Genomic DNA, 18,351 nt, shown 5'->3' with positions numbered 1-18,351 from the left:
TGTAGTTAAGAGTTTCCAACAATGTGCCATTGCTTTTCTATTTCTATAAAGTTCAATTATTGCTTTTTGTAATGCAAGAACGTGTAATAATCGGTGGGTTTTGCTAGGGACAAGTTAATGAATTTCTTGTATGTTACCAAGAATATCAGAAGACAATATTTCTTCTCTGCACTGAAGTTTAAACAAAGATTTATTTGTATGTATATGGGGTATATATATAAATTTGTTGTATAAATGTATATATACACACACATTTAATTATTAGACTATTTTTCAGTAGGTCATCCTGAAGTCCCTGCTGGCTGTGATTTAATTCAAGTCACTGCAGGTGTTCTGAAGATTGTAATTTTACATAGGTGGGGAGCAATTATCCTCCTTATTCTCTTTTTATGCCTTAAGACAATGATATTAACAGGTACATGTATTCTTACTTTTCTCTTTAATTTTTTATTGTGGGAATTGCAGTTTGAGTACCAGTTGAGTAGAACCTCAGGATTTTCTGTGTTCCAAAGCAAATTGTAGTCGTCTAAAGGAATGCTTGCAACATTTTAATCAATGTGACACCGGGCTAACAGGAAATAAAGCAAAGATACTTTTTTTTACTTTGTATTTTCATGCCAATCATTTGTAACATAGGAGAGAGAGTTCTCTGGTTTCTGGTAAGCAGGTGTCTGAGCAATCCACCCAAGATCCATTTTGGTTTAGCCCAGCACGCTTCCCTAGATGGGTGCAACAGAACAGTTGCTTCTGTGTGGTAACATTTGCATTCTGTAGTGTGCGTTAGGTATTTGTTTACAGGTGTGAAAAACTCTGTACCCTCACTACAAAATAAAATCAAAGTTCTCATGTGGTGCATCTAATGCTATGAAGTTATACTAGTGAAATTTACCAACTTTGCAGTTCCACCTCTAGATGCAGCCTGTGTTGTAATAATTTCATTTTTAACTCCACTCTTCCCGTTTCCTTTGTCATTGCAGCCTATTGTCTAACTCCCTCACTTGCAGGCAGCATGAGGTCATTCTGTTTGTGGATCAGCAGGGAAAAAAGGAGGCAGTGGAAATGGCAACATCAGCCTGAATCACGATGACATTAAAGAAAATGATAAATTTAGTTCTGTGTTTGTAAAGGACTTGTGTCTGTGTGATGAAGGTACCAGACTGAATTTTGATGATATTTATCATACTTTCTTTGTTGTCTGGATACATTTAACATAGGTGAGGCTTTTGTAATATAATTGAGGAAAAGCATGTTGCAGATATGTAAGTACATTTTAGAAGGGACAGCAGAACAAATATATCTACTTGATTGTTTATCCAAATGTTCCTGTGACTATCTTCAAAGCTTGTTGCTTGCAGAATTGACAAGCCCTGCATCGTGAACAGCAGAACCTTGGCTCTGAATACTGAAAGCGATAGTTTCTGCAATTATTCAGTAGGAAAATACGTGCATGTCATTCAAATTTGAAATCACTATTCATAGAGTTTACTGAAGTTGAAGTTAATTCCAAGCCAACCTGATATGTGTACAAAATGTCTCCTGAATTATTAAACTGACATAACCCTTTGACTAATTCTGCAGTACAGATATTAAATTTCTTTTTCTTGCCCCTTTTGTTACACCCCTCTCTCTACAGGAACATCCCTTTGCAAGTGGTTTACAAACAATAAAATGAAGATTGGCGTTCCAGTGTTTTAAAATATAAGACCTCAGCCTTTGCACATTCCTGATTTTACTGGTATGAGTACCATGAAGCCTTTTGGCTTATTCATGTGAATACGTCATATGCCCTTCAGTACTTTATGAGATCAAGTATGTGTCAAAAGCTTTCTTAGTGAAGCAGAAATGTACTTTTTATTATTTCCATGGGCCCTGGAAGGCACATTAAGATCTTTATTATTGACTGAAAAGAAACTTTCTTCTTTATTGCTGTAGAATAGAGATAGTGAATAGGCTGAAAAGAGAATGGTGCACACCTACTGCATCATGATCTCATTCTCAACATGATTGCCTTGGTGCCTGCCAGTTCCAATGTTCATGAGTCACACTCCAGTATGTGATTTGCTTAAAAGCAATAAATGTCAGCACTTTTATTTACGATCTGCCTTTGAAGATTTGGAAGTCATAACTTCAACACATTCTTTTTTCTACAACTGTGAAGGCTAGGAACTGGCTTTACCTTTCTCTTTTAAATGAAAGATGAAAGCTTTGATGTATTGCTCAGTCTGACCTAGCTGCAGTGGGTTAAGGTATGTGACTATCCAAACCCACTTCTTCCTCCACTTTGTGAGAAATTACCATTCTGGTAGGTGGGGTGGCAGAAATGGCTTTTCTGACTCTTGGTCAAAATTAGCTGAAGTTGTTAGTGTTGTTAGGCTTGTGTCATGTCAGACTGAAATGCCCAAGCCACAGTGGGAGCCCCAGCAGACAGTGGGGGTGTTGGAAGCAGGATGAGCTCAGCACCTGTATGAGAGAGCTGCCCTTGTCACCTGCCTGGAGAGCTGGCATGTGCTGAGCAAACACTCCTGTGCTGGAATTTCAGGAAGGGGTCATGTGTGATCTGTGGGGGATGGAGAGAAGTGGGGAAGGTGAAAGACCAGACAAGTGATCCATATGGTGAGTCAGTGGGAAAGAACTGAATGCAATTCCAGCCTAATAATGATTCATAGCTACACTAATATAGTTCTTGGGAGACTGATCACATGGGCTGCAATATACACAATTGTATGCTATCCTTGAGGACAAACAAGGGAATTTAGAGGGGAAAAAATCCAACAATCTTTCCATTTAACTTACCTCTTTCTTATGTGCATTTGAAAGTTTCTATTTATTCTACCTCTCATTGCTCCAGGCTCCTTAGCTAATGAGCTTGGCAAATTTTGCTTGTGAACTAGTAAGTGTGCTTGCTAAGAACATAACTAGCATTGTAGAGCAGTTTTTAAGACACCTGTGGGAACATGGGGTGCTGCTCCACAGCATTCATTTACCTGCTCATGGGTAGCACAGCAGCCCTTCTTTGGGGAGCTGACTTTGCACCTCCTCTACTCAGTGAGTAAACCTATCCTTCATCCTCATGGTCCTTGAGTTTGGTATGTGTTTGATTGTCTCCACTGTCCAAGATAAATGGCAGTGCTGATTTGCTGGGATTAGGTTCTCAGGTGGCTGTTTTGTCTGCAGGCTGCTTTCTGGACATAGCTGTGGGCAGTGTGGATCCTGCCCATGTTGCAGATACATGCAGTCAGCAGCCAGGTGGCTGCAGTGGTGTAGAAGGCAGTTATTCTGTTGGTAGTGGTCATGGGATATAATATAAACTACAAAAATATCTTCTTGGCTAATGATTCCTAGAGAAAAAACCCTTTAAAGTAGAAGTTATTCAGAGGGAGGTAATTGTGGTTGAGTGGCTGTTCCTGTGGTGGGTCTTTACACCACCTTCTGTTTTCAAGAATGGTCACATTAGTCAGAATATTTAACAGTCAGTCACTTACAAGCTTCATGTATGTAGAGGTACACCTATGCAAGTATACAAGAACCTAAATTGTTGCTATGAAAGAAGATACTGGGATGGCATAAAATGTGTGAGAAGTTTCTGCAAATACTGTGATATGGTTAAGCAATTATTGTTGCAAAATATTTATGAAAAAAAGTGGTGGGCACGACCAAGGGCAAGAAAGCTACCTGTGTCTTTGTCCCTGGAAATGTGGTGAGAACAATTATACATAGGATTTTTATCTGATGTTCTTCCTTTTGGAGAAATGGCAGTGAGAGGAGAGAAGGGGAGAAACTGGAGGGTGGAAAGGCAAATGAAAGTCTAAAGTTGGGTCATGTTGAATGTCATTGCAAAATGCTTGAGCCATGAACCAATGCCCCTTTATGAGCTATTTGTGACAGGTGTTGTTTGAATTTACATAATTTGGTTGGTTTTTATCAGGAGCTGGAGAGAGTGATCCACAGGGGAAGAAAATAATTTCAGTGAGGCTTTTCACCTCTCTTATTAGTGCTCAGCATCCAGCTGAGAATGCCTCTCCCTGGCCTGCTGTCTCCTCTCTCACAATATTAATCTCTCTGGTAATTTCCGTGCCTGAGTCTGAGACCTGTTCCCTAGAATCTCCTGATGGTCATTGAGGAGAAGAAACAGACCCTTCATAGGAAAATCCTCAGATGGATTTCAGTGTCCCAGGCTGGAAGGGATTCACTCTAGAGTGAGCACTGGGTTCTGTTCATATGAAGTGAGTGAGAGCTTGCTCAGATGTCACTGGCTGTATCTCACTAGGTAAGTCTCACCCTCGCCTTCTGAATGGTCCCAGTGTAATGTACCTTAACTTGCAGAATATTGATTAAGATACTGCACCTATTTTACTAACTCCTAGTGCCCCAGGTGGAGAATAGCTAACTCTGCTCACATGTTCATTCTGAAATGCACTGGAACTGCAGTTCCTTAGAGGAAATAATTAGCAGTGTGTTTCCTGAATTTCGGGAACACGTTCCCAAGGAGTTGGAACAGTGGAAATATATTTCTGAGAAGTTGCAGGGTTTGGCTCACCCCATGGCATCTTCCTGAGCTCTGTGACTGTGGGCATGCACAATTTTTGCCAGGGAATAGTGTACTGTGCTCTAACACGTATGTATGTTTTATTTTCTTGGTGTAAGAAAGCAATAAGTATTTATTTTAGTCTTCATCTCATGCTTCTTTTGGTTTTAAAAGGTCAGTTACCAAACACAAGAGGCCAAATTCTGCTGTTCTGTTTCAAAGTAAACTGGAAATTATTGGATTCACTTTGGATTGATGTTAAAATTAATTGCTAATCAAGTTAAGCTCTCTGGACATTTTATGTACAGCTTCCTTAAAAAAAGAATAATAAGACTTAAACACACTCCTGGTTGATTTGTTGGGGTTTTTTTACATAATCTATACTGTCTTTACATGTAAAATACACTGGACTGGCTTGTTTTTACTCCAGCTGCCAGGCAGCAGTCCTGTGTTGTGTGCAGGGAATTTACAGGGTTCCTGCTCATGGGTGCTGGCTGTTGGAGCTGTGGCCCTGTCAGATAAATTGAACCCTCACTTCAGTTGTGTGGGGTTGTGGCAGCAGTGGCAGGCTGGCAGTAAACAGTTTGGAGATTCACAGGGTAGGACAAGGGTCTTTACTTTTATCAGGTGGCATTGCAAGCCCAGAGGAATAGAAAAGCATTGTGTGATAGTGGCTACCAAAGTGCATGGGCTGTGTGCTCTCTGCATCCTGGAAAGTGCCTGGTGAAGGGACACTCTTGAGAGTTTAACATGATTGTTTTGTTGAGTCAAACCCCACTGGGTGATGGATGCTGCCTGTAGTACTCTGCAGTCTTGCAAAAATTGTGTCTGCAATTCCCAGTCCTGCTGCTGGTTTCTTGGGGAATCTTAAGGGACTTAAATGGTACTGCTTTTGTGTAATAGCTAGAGATCACACACTTGTTCACCTTTTTTTTTTTTTTTTTTTTTTTTTTTTTTTTTTTGCTAACCCACTGATGGAGTTATCAGCAGTTAACCATAGAGAGTTAGAATAAGATTAAAGCTGATTTTTCTTACACAAGTCTGGATTATTGCTATCTTTGTCTTCTCACACACCCATTTTTGCACAAGAGAGGTGTGTGCTGCTGCAAAGCTTTGGGGCTCTAAAGTCCAGAAGAGTGGCTAGGGAGCCTGGGCAACTCTAACATCATCGTTATGAAATATGATATAAATTTTGGTAACAACAATGGCTGCCCTTTTCTCTTATTTTAGGAGACTGCTAGCACACTCCAAAGTGTTTGTTTTCTTTGCTCCATGAAACTAGGGGGAGGTTCATGTTGAATTGGCATGTGAAATAGGGGTTATGGTCTTGGAGATGCTTGGACATCACAGGGAAGAGTAGCCAAGGTCACTAGAGGAGCAGAGACAGGAGATAGCCTCTTAGACATTCTTGTTTTGGGTGATCCACTGAGCTCCACCTTACCTTTCACTGAATGTGCTGTAAATGAAGCTGCCTCCTACTCCTGTTTGCCTGTTCAGCTAAAACTTCCAAGCTGAGTGATGGTGAGAAGGGCCAGGAAATGGGCTCATCTTCACAGGAGCACATTTTGATTTTCATTATTTCTCACTAGATTTTCACTTTTGTTTCCTTTAAAAGGTAGGAGGGAGTCCCCTTGTTTTTATCTTGTGCTGTGTGTTTTATTGCACAATGATATTTAAATATCCCTTGTCAGCTGAATATCACATGTTTTGCATGATGATGTGTTGATATGGTCATGGAATGAATTTATCCTACCTGTAAAGTAATAGGCTTAGAAATAATTAATTGCAGCTCACTTTCTTTTGCATAGTTTGATTTTTCAAAGTAAGTTGCTATTCAGTCTTAGTTTTTTTCCCTATACCTGTGAATACTAACAGTTGTTTTAGCTAAGTGCACTAAAAACTTTCTCAGCTAATATTATTCATATTATGTAGATTTTTGTTCAGATTAGATAGATTCTAATATTTTGATAAATATTTATGTATTTGATAAATATTCAGATTTCAAATATTTTACATAGATTACACAGATTATTGTTACCTTGGATTACAGGGAAAGATGTCGATTGCTGCAAATTAATTTCCTCTGTGAATGTGGCAATATAGGAGTGTGTTGTGGTTTAATATTTTTAGATTGTGTCTGCTCTTTCAACAAAAAACATTCTCAGGCTCTACTTGATTTCAGAGAGAAGAGGATTTGTCCCTTGGTGCTCTAACATACAGAGTTTTCATTTGTTCAGATATTTTGCCAGTCTTAATAGCTTTGTTAAGAACTGTGTAATGTATCATAGGACACAATAAATGGAGCAGAACTGCCTGTTCTCAGAAAGGCTGTCAATGGAGACTCATCACTGAAAGGAAATGTTTCCAGTCAGGTTCTACAGGGACCAGCACTGTAAAAGTGCTGTTAAGGATTTTCAATAGTGTTTTGAAAGTTCATATATGATCTCTCCTCTTAAAATGCCTGTGTGCCGCCATTTGGGGTAACACTAACAAGGGCAATAAAGTGCTGATACTGAGTGATCTATACAGTCTGTTTATGTTATATTTGACCTCATAAAACTTATTCAAAGTTTCTTAGGAGTAAGAAGTACAGGTCCTCTGTCTATGCAATGGGAAGCTGTGCAGTGGCTGGGATGAATTTGCATCTTGGCAAATGAGCAAGAGTAGCAGCTAACAACACAATATTAGGGCAGAAAGTAGAGACCCTTGGGTGTACAACAATTAGGCAAAGGAAAGGTGTGATTTTACTTTGAAATGTGGCATGACAGATGCTGGGAAACTGCTTCTCATGTTGGTGCCAATGTTTTTGTAGGGACTTCAGAAACTGGGGAGGGGGCTGAGCAGTGCCACCAGAGTGATATCAGGGTTGAAACAGCTCTCTTGTCCTGGTTAGCACATCAAAGGGACAGGTCTGAGAAGTCACTTAGCAACCTGCAAGAACCTTCCCTGCATCATTTACTGGGTGACCAAGAATCCTACAGCCTTGTGGAAAGGGGGTAGTGAAGTCTGGGAAATGCCTGAATCGAGGCATTTTTGGGAAGTAGAAGAGGCATTTTTCACAATGAGTTTAATCCTTTGAGCAACCCACCAAAGGAATCAAGACCCTATTTCCTGATGGCTGCATAGCAAGGCCATGTGACTTTCTGGAAAATATATCTAAGTTAAACACAAGTTAGTAAGTTTGTTATTTGAAAATGTGTGAAATGTGGAGACCAGGATATCCTGAGAGGTTGAAACAATAGAAAAATTTGTAACATATTAATTTTTATTTTTTCATCCTTAGCTGAGTTCAAAAATATCTAAGCTTTTATGTTTTGGCCATTTTTTAATTTTCCCTGCATTCCTTGAATGGTAACATAGCCACACCATGCTGTGTAGTTTCCATTTGGGTGTAAGGTTCATTAAAGGCATGCAGGTTTTTTGTACTTTCTTCCCAAGTTCTACGTGACACAGCTGTCCTGACAACAAAAAATAAAAACCCCTCATAAATATTTCATATGAGTATATAGGGAACAGCTTTTTCTTACAGGGGGAGGACCCTCCTTCCAATAGTATCAATTATACATACACTTTTAGAGGCACTTCTTTTGTTTTCAAGGCTCACTAAATTGTTTTAAGCTCTGATTCTTTAAAAGAATGATTAAACAATTTCTATAAACCAATAAACAATGCCTTTTCAAATACTTGGTCATACTCCACTTTTCTGAGTGTACTGAACTCTTCTGTCACTATGAAGGTGAAGAAATGTAAGAAAATTTCTGCTGTGGGAGACATAAAGGAGTATGAACAGGCACTGAGAATGAAGCCTTGTGTGTTCACCTGAACAGGTATATGAAGCCTGGAGGAAGGGGAGAGGTTCTCAAAGAATCTTGAAAGGCAAAGGTGTTTTTGCTGCTCTTTTTTATACTGGTAACCTTTCAAAAGTAATATTTTAGTGGCTTCAGTGCCTGTTTTTTGCTTAGATTATGTTATCATTTTGAGCTCACAGTTTAGTGGGTAGAGGATAAGGGAAATATAAAAGGGAAACAAAACCTGCCAGAGTTTATATCAGAAAAGTGCCTGAATGACTAAAAGAAACAGATGTTTCAATGCATGTTTAAACATGTATTAGAGTCCCAAACACATCTCAGAAGTGCAGAGCATCAGTTGCCATTTCATAGTGGCAAATTACAGATTCCTCATGGCTTTGGGCCAGCTCTATGTCAAGTACAATATTTCAGGACTGGCCACAGTATTGGAAGACAGAAGTTTAATTGATCCTGTCTTTTATTTTCATAAGTACATTAGTGACTAGAAATTAAATACAGATTGTACTCTAGATTCTAGGAGAGAGTCCCCCAAGTAAGGAGTGTAAAGCTCAATAAATGTGATTGAAAGGCATTTGAAGTAGCATTCTACACGTGTTGATCAGAATTTGATAGTCTGATGTGCTGTAGGGGACAAGAGAGCACAGGTTATCCAGCTGTCTGACTGTGGGGTGTGATTCTTACTTAAACAGCTACAGAACTCATCTTTAATTTCTTTTTGCTTAAATACAAGTTCAGACAAGAAGCCTAAATGAACAAGGAACTTTTGTCTTTTGCTGTATACTCCATGAATCATTATTAAACAAACCTAAATTTTTGTAACCTCTGCATTTTTATAGGTCAGTCAGATCCATGGAAGTGATCTCTGTGGTCAGACATGCAGGTACTGCATTAATAAACATAGGATGGTTTTCCCTGCATTTTATTGTTATGATTGGGAAGCACTTAATTTTGGAAGCTTACCAACTGCATTTTGGCTTAACATTGCCATAATGTTTAAGCCTTTAGGTGGCTCAGAATTACCTTATTTTTCTTTGCCAGGAATATTGCTTTTTATTATTTTTCTCAAATAAAAGACCCATGGAGATTTCCATCAATTTTTGTGAAAGAAGCTATATGAAGCCGTTCCTGCAGGACTGTGAAGGAAAAGGAGCTGAAGCTAAAGGTCCTGGACATCCTGTCCTGAACCTTGATACAAAATATCTTTGCTTATGTTCGTGTCTGTCCTGCTGCTGTAATGCTGAAAGTATCCATTTACAAATAAAAATTGCACTATAACTGTAATACTGAAAGAGTTTAATGAGCTTGACTAAAGGGACTTTAGGGACCTGAGACCTTGTGCACTGTCATGCTGGTGGAGAAAGAAGCAGCAGCTTTGTCCTCTTAGTAGCCATGATTCTGTGCCTCTTTCTGTCTCTTTCCACATGAATGTGCCTTGGGAGCAGCCCTGGGGAGCAACAGCACAAGTATTGCAGCAGGTTTGCATCACCAGAGAGCCCAGGCCATTGGAATGCTCCTGCTGTGCAGGGCTTTAGTTTTGCACAGCTTTTGGGCAGTGAGGAACCTCTGGAAGGGTGTGAGTGGCAGAGAGAGGAGCTGGCTTGTCCGTTCTGCTCCTGCATTAGGCTGACAATAAAGATGGATGTGCTGGCTGCTCAGGGTTACATACATGTTATGTCATAACAAATAATCTAAAGAATCAAACTTATGGAAATTACATATGTAGGGGTCAAACCACACAATGGAAGAAAATTGTTCAAATTGCTCAAAAGCAAAATCCATTAAAATTCCTGCTGCTTGTACAAAGCTTTAGAAGCATTTTGAATGAAAACATCCTACAGTAAGAAACCTACATGGTTTGATGGGCAAACATAGAAAACAAAGTTTTCAATGTTTCTGTTTTTCCCCCTCATTTCCACCTGAAAATTCATTCACTTGATTTAATCCAAATTTGCAAAAAATAATTGATCTCGGGAAGATGTTTCTAAGAGGTTTATATTTTCTTTTGCAAACAAAATGAGGATAACAAATCTCAACAACAAAACCTCAATTGTATTTTACCTGTGTTCTCATTTTTTTCCTAAGTCTCTTAAGAAAATAAAAAGCTGTTCTAGTTCTTCATAATTCTTATAACCTTACTATCAGCCCTGTATATCATAGTTTCTTTGCTGGCCTAAAGAAACCCTACTTTCACTCAGTAGAGCTTAATGTTAAAAACTAATGGAAAATTTTACTTATCATAAGTGATATTTTTCTGTCAGTACTAAAAGAGCAAACAATGTTAATATACCTGCACAGCTTGTATGGTGGTAAATAAAGGAGCTGCCTGCTGTATGTGCATATGTTGTCACAAATCTTAAGCCAAGGTCAAAACCTTAATTTTGAGACACACTTCCATTTGCCTTGTTCAAACACTATATATGGGCATATATCCTGCAAATGGTGGTGTGAGGTTCATCCAAGGACCAGTCCTGATGAGTGAGTTAGGATTCAGGTCTATGCATGGTATAACCCTTGCTCAAACTGACACAGGACAAAAGAGCAGAAATTTGGAGTTCTGTCTAAGTTTCCTTCCTTTTCTTCATATCTAATTCTGATGCCTGGTCAGACCATCACTGATCAACTGTTCCCAATTAAAAAAAAAAAAAAAAAAAAAAATATGGGCTTGACATACACTGCAGAGTGCCAGGTTTTCTTTGTGGCTCTGGTGTGAGCTTAAACCTGTCTCAGCCCACCCACACTGCCTGAGCTGTGACCCAGTGCAGGCTCCTGGGAGAGTTGCAGGCAATATTGACAAGGTGGCTCTCAGGATGGGAGCAGTAATTATTTGAAATCACAGACAAATATTGCTCAATCTTTTCTGATATTTTAAATTAGTTAGTCTGTAGGAGCTGCCATTTCACCCCTGTTTTTTCTCTAATTTTAGAAATGTTAGTGTCCACAATCTGAAAAAATATGTTGACAGTATAGCAAGCTACATGTGGTGGTAAATGGAGGTAATCTCCTGACAAGGCTCAGGTTTTGTAGCCATATGTACAAGATATGGTAAGCAAAGTATACATTGTATAGGAGCAGCTGTGTTCCCATAGCTGTGGGTGTATCAGTGTGTGCAGCAGCCAGATAACTCTCCTGCCAAGCACTCTGCAGGGGCAGTGCCTGTATCTGGCTGCACATCAGCAGCTCTGCTTCCTCCCCAGGGTGACCATCCTGCAGCCTACCCAACAGGGCCTTAGGGCTTTTTTGTGTGCTTTGTTGCTTGTTTCACTTCTTTTTGCAGGAAGGATTTTGTTCAACTCTTATTACCATGCAGTGAATAAGATCACCTGGAATTAACACTTGGAAGAATATTTGACCAACACCACCTCAGAAATTCTGTCCTCCTGATGCTGTGGGCCACAAGCACACCAGATATAAATCTGCCAAAACAGCTCTTCCATTAACCTCCCATCACCAGTCTGTCTTTTTGGGTTGTCTGAGTATGAAATACTAATTGGGAAATACACTCTACCTGGGGATCAAACTGCAAAACTATTTCAGACAGCTTTCTTATTCCTTTTGACTGAAAATTTTATTCTGGACCTGAGCAACCATTTTTTCCTCAATATTTTAGCAAAAGTAAAACTATTCCCTCAAAGTTTCCATTATTATAAATTAACATTTTTTCCCCCATTGTGGAATGAATTCCCATTTCACATTTATTTATAGGATTGTGCATCTCTTAACCATAGCGAGGCCTTTGTCAGCTGGTGCCTCAAGGTATCTTAAGGAAGACAGCACATTCTTGTAGATTTGACAAGAAATTTGTCGATTGGACTCAGAAATTTTTTGGTCTAGAAAGCATTTGGTTCATTTTCAGGTGACTGACTGGGGCTAGTTCACCTCTCTTTTCCCTATATCCTGATTTCTATTTGAAAATGGGAATATTGATGCTGATCTCATTCATAACATACTCCAGAATGTCCAGATGGAAATTCTACAGCGTATTCTATTTATATGAAATGCATAGTATAAGGCAAGATTGTCTATTAAAGAGATTCAAAGATTGAACCTTTCTAAATATTTCATTTTATTGACATTCTGAAATAATTGAACCATGTAGAAGAGGTACATTTAGCTGTCTTGATGCAAACAAGTACTTGATCCACAGGACTGCATCCCTTACAGATCCTTTGGTTTTTGCTTGGAAAATGGCATAGTTTATCTTGAATTCTTATCATAGTCCTGTGTTACAGAGTAAGCATCTGATTTGAGACAACTCTGCTGCCTGTCCAGGTTCATAGAAGAATTGTATGTCTGTATGTGTGATCTGTGATAGGTGTGCTCTGATTTCACTCACAGTGTTGTAGTTGTATTTGTTTGCTCCTGTGGAGTGCAGCTTTGGCTGCTGTGAAGGTGAGGGGTGGAGGAGGGCTTGTCCCATCAGTTTACATAAATTGGTGATTTTGCCCAACAGTTTCCCTCTCCCTGCCCTTGTCTCTTGGGGTGACACCCTATGGGTGGTGACTGCAGAGCAGCAACTCTAGGCTGATATGCAGGGCTTTGTGCACTGGGCATTGAACTGGGCTACCACTCAACACTCTCAATAGATGAAGACTTTTTACCTATATATGTCTCTTCCTGAATTTGTGATCATGACTATCTAGCTAATAAAGTCCCCAAAGAATGGCTCTTTTATATCCTGACAAAAAAGGTTTTTTGATTAATCTATATTAAGTAATACAGTTTAGTTTGTTGTAAACGTACACATGTAAAAACATTGGTTTGGTTTATTGTTTTTTGGTGGTGGTGGTGTTTTTTTTTTTTTTTTTTTTTTTTTTTGTTGTTGACATCTAGATTTCTCATCATCATTTTTGACTTTGTGTTCATTCTTTCCAGACACAGGTATACCGCAGTTACAGGCATTGATTTATCTTTCTTTACCTCTGATAAAAAATCATATTAATATGACATCCTACAAATCCCTGTTGTTTACATAGTATCAGCACAGGGAAATACTACTTTCATTTTGATACATAAAGCCCTCCTTGTCTCTTGTGTCTTTTGTCTGCAGGCTATTATGCATGTGACTAAAGCCATGCATGACTTGAGCAAATGTTTGAATAGGGTACTTGTGTAGTAGGACTGTATAAGCCATTAGGCATACTCCCTTTAACTTGGTGATGAAAACATTATGGTACATTTGGTCACACAAAGTAGAGTAAAATTGCTTTTGTGGCAGCAGAATACACAGCATTCTAATCTGTGGGTTTTTTTTATTGTGCACGTGTGTGTGCGCTGCATATTTGTGGCAAAATTATCAAGCAGGATTGAACAAGAAAAGTGTTAAAGTTATTTGAGTTGTGGAGTGAAAGCTGGGCTGAAGAGAGAAAAAAATGTATTTTTTTTCATTCTGATATTGGAAATCAACATTATTCTGTCATATTTGTGATCTGAGCTTGAAATCTGTTAATTGACATGTGAGGCAGTTGCTAACAATCTTTGTCATTTATAAAGCCTTTTGTAAGGGCATTGTTTTTCTTTCTTCTCTGTATGTGGTGAATACTGGAGTAGGGCCTTGAATTTTTGCTGTGGGAATGTGAAGCACACGGGAAGCTGCTCTCTGCCAAGTTATTTCCCCAAGGATCTGCTTTACATACTGACAATCAATGACCTGTCAGGTGTAGTTATGCACCACAGCAATGATATGAGGTCAATTAGATGAAACCAAGGTAGGTATTCCCAGCAGATCCCAGCTATCTATTTAACACTGTCAAACTGAGTTTGCTTTGCTAAAGAGCATCCTCTTTCTGTTTTGTTTCTTTTTAGATTTTATTAACTCTGAATTTACATCTAATCTGCGAAATTCTAACAATGGAAAAATATTCATTTATTTTGCTTTGCCTTGAAAAGTACTGTACTACATGTTTTGCTATTTTGTCTTTTAAATAAACCCATGCTTGTGCATGGTATATATATATATTTACATATATATACTGTGCAAATCTTCCTTATATAAAGAGTGTGTATTTGATGCAAAAAAAATAAACAATATGTTCTTTGCTATAAGGATCAGGAGATATTTAAGTAATGTGTTTTACGGTAACATAAATTTAGTGTCTCCTAAATGCATAAATATTTTCTTAGAAAAAGCCACCTTACAGATAGAACAGATTTATTTTGCTTAGCAATTCCATATCTCTGAAGGAAAAGATGCTTAAATTTGATCTCTAAATCAGTATTTATATATGGAATCACTTCTTATTTTTTAATGAGAAGTGATTCCATATAAAAATACTGATTTACAGATTCCAACCTCTTGATACCAGAGAAGAAAATACTTTCTTAAAATGGATACAAGATTTTCCATATTTCTGCCTTAAAAAAACCCCAAAACCTGAACAAAACAACCAAAAAAAAAAATAGAAAAAAAGAAAAAAAAAAAGAGCTCTGTTTTGTTAGCTCATGACTGAGAGCTGCTAAGGATTAAGAATAAACATGCACTTGGTACACTGTGTACTGCATACAGTGTAACAGTACAACAGCATTTTTAGCTACTGTGTGTATCATATTGAAAGCATAAGACAGCAATGATAACACAGAAACTATACAACTGGACTAAAATGTACTTACTGAGTTACAAAAAAAAAACGTAGAAAAAAGAGGTGTTGCTTTTTTGGGAGAAACAAGAGACAATGAAGTAACAAGAAACTAAAGCAAGAGCTTTTGAAAATATATGTTAAAAATATCTAATTCAGAAATGCAGATTAATCCTATCTGAAAGCTGCTGCAAGATTATGTATGTAAAATCTGTTTTGTTTTCATGATGTTGTAATCCATCTTTTATTTGTTGTCTTGCTAAATATAGTTCAAGCACTATCTATTTGAGCATAAGTTAGTGTACGTCTGCACCGTGATTCTTTTTTGTTTTTTCAGATATTTTGAAGTCATCTGTTGATTTTCTGTGTTAAAGGACCAACATGTGAATCATGTCAGCAGCTATAAAATGTTTCAAAAACATGTAAAAACATTACAGCTCTTCAAACAGAAGAAGCAGAGATCTGGATCCAGAAGGGAGTGCTGGAAAAAGAACACAAAGGTGGGATGTAAGATGATACCCTCATCCTTTAATGGGGGATAATTTGTAGCTCACTTATGAAGTTGGTACACAATTTGAGGAAATGAGCATCCCACCCATTTTTTCTTTGTGTGCTCTGTAGAATTCATATCCTTCCATTTTTGTTTTTTGTTTCCTTGAATTGTGCCTCATAACTTTTTGTCATTGCTCATTAGCTGTTGGTTTGTTGGGAGGGTTGTCCAGACAGTGACCCTGCATGGTAACAGCTGAGCAGCTCAGTAGAGAGTCATAATTCACGGTGACCTTTAATAAAATAGAAACCTGAAAAAAACTGCTTTTACTTTACCATATCTGAAACAAAGTGAGAATTATTATTATCTTTAGTCTTTGCTGTCGTGGTATTTAAAGATACTGTGAAGCAGGGGAAATACATTTTCTCATAGGGCCCTACTATTATCATTGTTTTGGCAAATGGGATATATCATTTAAACTCCTATTTTCCTCTGACAATCAGATTTAGGACCTGGTTGACCAGGTCTCAGCAAGGGCTGCTGCTTGCTTTGACAGGGAATCGTGAGAGCTGCAGCATGTTTGCACATTCCCCTTTCTCCTGGAAGGGAAGGTCTATAGGTAACCTGTGAATGCAGTGCCATTTGCATTTTTGTTTTCTAATTTTTTCTGTTTTCCCAATAGCAGCAAGGAAGCACCAGATCCTTTCTCCTTCCTGCCCCTCCAGGGCCTTGCTGCAGTAGCAGTTTGGGCTGCTCCAAACGAGCTGGCAAAGAAAAGCATCCATTTGACAGCTGGGCAGAACAGCAAAAGGGAGGGGGAGGCTGGAGATGAGCACACTCTCCAGGGAAGCTGTTTTTGGGCAAGCTGCAGTCTGCTCTCACAGTGCACCTGCCTGCAGGGAGGGTCTGAGGGATTCCCTGCCAGGGCACACCCTGCAGGAGGGCAGAGAGCACTGGGGAGACATCCTCAGCTGCTGCTCTGCTCCACTGGGGCACTGGAACATGGTCCTGCTTTCACCAGGTGAGGAACTGAGGCTGAAGGCTAATTAAGGGAGTTTTTCCCTAATCCAGTTTATCAGAGGGTGAAATTAGCCTCTCACCCCAGATGACCGTAATGCAAAGACCAACTACTCACCTCTCCAGAGATGAAGCCCCTCCTGGAGCCTTTTCCTCTACTCCCTGGGCTGCTCAGTGCCCTGTAACTTCATTCTCTCCACTGTTTCCCTCCCCCAAACCCCAGTAGAGTGGGGTTGTGCTGGCTGCCCATCTCCCTGCAGAAGACACTGCAGTTCTTGTCCAGGTGCCATACCCAACGACAGCTTGTGGGGCCACTGGGGTAAAATGCTGCCCATCCAGCCTATCAAGGGACCCTGTTTTACCCATTTGGTCCTGAATGGGGAATAAATGTTCATTGAAATGACAAAAGAGGTGCCATCTTATTGCCTGAAACAGATGGGAAACCTACATGCATTGGCCATATTGCTTTTGAGCAGTTCCTAGTTCATCCGCATGAAAATGTCTGTCCCGTGAGCTTAGAGCTCCTGTGGGCAGCTCGTTTGGGGCACTACACAAATCTGTCTGGTGAAGACTTACTGGATACATCTGGCTTGATCATATTTCTAAAACTGAGCAAAGGACTTATCTATTTGTGAGTGTTCTCTCCATTTGTGTGGTGCAGGGTTGGTTACCCAGGAAGGCATGCTGGCCACGCTCTAAAACGGGGGACGACTGTCTGTGTGCAACTTGAAAATAAAGCTGTGTTGCAGCACCTGTTCAATCCCATCACAACAAAAGCCAGTACAACAAAAAGCCAAGAGTAGAGCTGGAGCAGAGTATATAAGATGCAGTTTTATTTTAAGGGAAATTCAAAATGTACCATTAGTAATAAAGTCTTTCTTTATAAAGCAATAGCAGGGAAGAGAGAATGTTTTCCAAGCAAATTGCAAAAGTTCAGGAAATTCTTGGCTCAGTATTTCTTCTAAGTGATATAAAGGATAAGGAAGAGACTCTATCCAGCACAAATCATATTTTTAAGAATTTCCCAATATTGCTTCCTGCCTTTGTGCTTGTGAAGCAGATTTACTTTATCTTTTCAGAAGAAAGTGTCTGCTATATAATTTGCTGGCTCTCGTTCGTTCATTCATTGAAAAACAGCAGGAAAAGGGCTTTTGTGTTAAGAACAGTCAAGGTCAGGGATTTTTGTTTTTGATGTTGGCTGCCAGTAGCTTGCTTTCTCTGTCTACTGTTTCCAAGTCAGTTTGGATAGCAATCTAGTTGCTAGCTTACAGGGAGAGATTTCACAGCTACAGGTCATCTGCAGTGAGTGCAAGCTAGAAAGAGATCTGAGGACCAAATTAAATGTCTTGTCCAAGTTCTTATTCATGCCAACATCAAATTAAATTAATCAAGCCTACTGAAGGACACACAAATCTGTGACCCTGATGCTGCAAACTATGCACTCTCATTTTTAGAAACTGTGTGAGCAAAAGCATTACCTGTGTGACTTGGTTTCAGAGCCTTTCATGCAAGAATTCACCATAGCAAATACTTATTTTCATGGTAAGCAAACAAAACCAGAAAACAATGTAGTGATTTTATAAACAAGGGAACTGATGGTCTGCAAGTCAATATTTTTTTAAGCTATAGTACCTTGAATTGCACTGTCAATTGCCCTTACTCATTCACAGTCAAACTACTGTGTTTCTAAAGTCTCAAGTTAATGGTTAAAGTAAAATAAATCATTAGACAAAATATATATGTCATAAAATACCAGTATGAAAGTTTGAGCACTTCTTGTAGAGCTTATTTTTTTGGCAGCAGGACATTTGGGTGACAGGCAAGCACAAAGTAGAAATCTGCTGTAGTTTACTCCGTGTTCTGTGAAACCAAGCCACTATGTAAGAGTGCCACTTAATCACATACACTGACTACTCTTGTTTAAGCCACTCACAAGCA

At 39.0% G+C, this 18,351-nt stretch overlaps 1 long non-coding RNA gene across 1 annotated transcript; it reads left to right on the top strand.

Annotated features, from left to right (window-relative positions):
- The first annotated feature begins 5,476 nt into the window (after positions 1-5,476).
- LOC306801517 lies at positions 5,477-17,958 on the top strand. Its single transcript, XR_013774111.1, has 3 exons — positions 5,477-7,521; positions 13,882-14,039; positions 15,244-17,958. It is a non-coding gene; the product is annotated as an uncharacterized lncRNA (long non-coding RNA).
- Positions 17,959-18,351: the final 393 nt, after the last annotated feature.

The sequence above is a fragment of the Erithacus rubecula genome (genome assembly GCF_903797595.1).
Source record: "Erithacus rubecula genome assembly, chromosome: 4".
Lineage (NCBI taxonomy): Eukaryota > Metazoa > Chordata > Aves > Passeriformes > Muscicapidae > Erithacus > Erithacus rubecula.
The sequence above is the reverse complement of the archived record's forward strand: the minus strand, read 5'-3'. Positions and strand labels throughout refer to the sequence as shown.